Source organism: Amblyomma americanum, chromosome 1 (assembly GCF_052857255.1).
Source record: "Amblyomma americanum isolate KBUSLIRL-KWMA chromosome 1, ASM5285725v1, whole genome shotgun sequence".
Lineage (NCBI taxonomy): Eukaryota > Metazoa > Arthropoda > Arachnida > Ixodida > Ixodidae > Amblyomma > Amblyomma americanum.
Window position 1 is genome coordinate 124061339 of NC_135497.1, and position 1093 is coordinate 124062431.

At 42.9% G+C, this 1093-nt stretch overlaps 1 non-coding gene across 1 annotated transcript; it reads right to left on the reverse strand.

The window, feature by feature from the left end:
* Nucleotides 1-355: 355 nt before the first annotated feature.
* Nucleotides 356-429, reverse strand: TRNAS-AGA (transfer RNA serine (anticodon AGA)). Its single transcript has one exon. It is a non-coding gene; the product is annotated as a tRNA-Ser (tRNA).
* Nucleotides 430-1093: the final 664 nt, after the last annotated feature.

Here is a 1093-nt window from a genome sequence, read left to right on the forward strand (position 1 = left end):
CGGGTGCCCTTGACCCCAGCGCGCACTTGGCTTTTCCCTGTCAGATGCAGTTGCGCACACGCTCGCGGAGATGGAACGGCGAGTTAAGTTCCACACGGTGGAGTGTCGTATATACCTCGTCGAGCGGCGGTCGCTTAAACTTTGCCCTCGACATATATATATATATATATATATATATATATATATATATATATATATGAAGGGAGCCAACAGTCACCGAAACCAAGGTGCATAGGGGAACGTTAATTTTTTTTATTTTTTTATTATTATTAATGTGTTATGCTTATCAGTGGGATAATAATACTTAGATTAATAAATCGCTTAAAGAAAAAAAAAGCAGCAGAAAAAACAACCATGCCGCCGGTGGGATCCGAACCCACGACCTCCGAATATCTCGTCCGGTGCTCTTACCAACTGAGCTACGGCGACGGCTGTCCAATCTGCTGCTCTCGTGGGTATTTATGTTTACTGGGTGTAAGCGAGCCTTGAGAGTGTTCACCAGCGCCACCCTCGACCATAGCGGCGGACGTAGCACGTCCTGTAATACCGCGAGCGTGACGTAGAACGTCATATAACGGTGAGGGCGGAAACTGTGCGAGAGCCCTCTTATGCTACCTACGGCATCAAGACTGCCAGAACCGAGACCCTCGTTAAGCTATTCGCAGACAAGTTAAAGGAAATGAGGGGCCCGTTTGACAAATTTATGAAGGGAGCCAACAGTCACCGAAACCAAGGTGCATAGGGGAACGTTAATTTTTTTATTTTTTTATTATTATTAATGTGTTATGCTTATCAGTGGGATAATAATACTTAGATTAATAAATCGCTTAAAGAAAATTACTTATAAAGCAGCAGAAAAAACAACCATGCCGCCGGTGGGATCCGAACCCACGACCTCCGAATATCGCGTCCGGTGCTCTTACCAACTGAGCTACGGCGACGGCGGTCCAATCTGCTGCTCTCGTGGGTATTTATGTTTACTGGGTGTAAGCGAGCCTTGAGAGTGTTGAGAGTGTTGAGAGTGTGTATATATATATATATATATATATATATATATATATATATATATATATATATATATATATATATATAT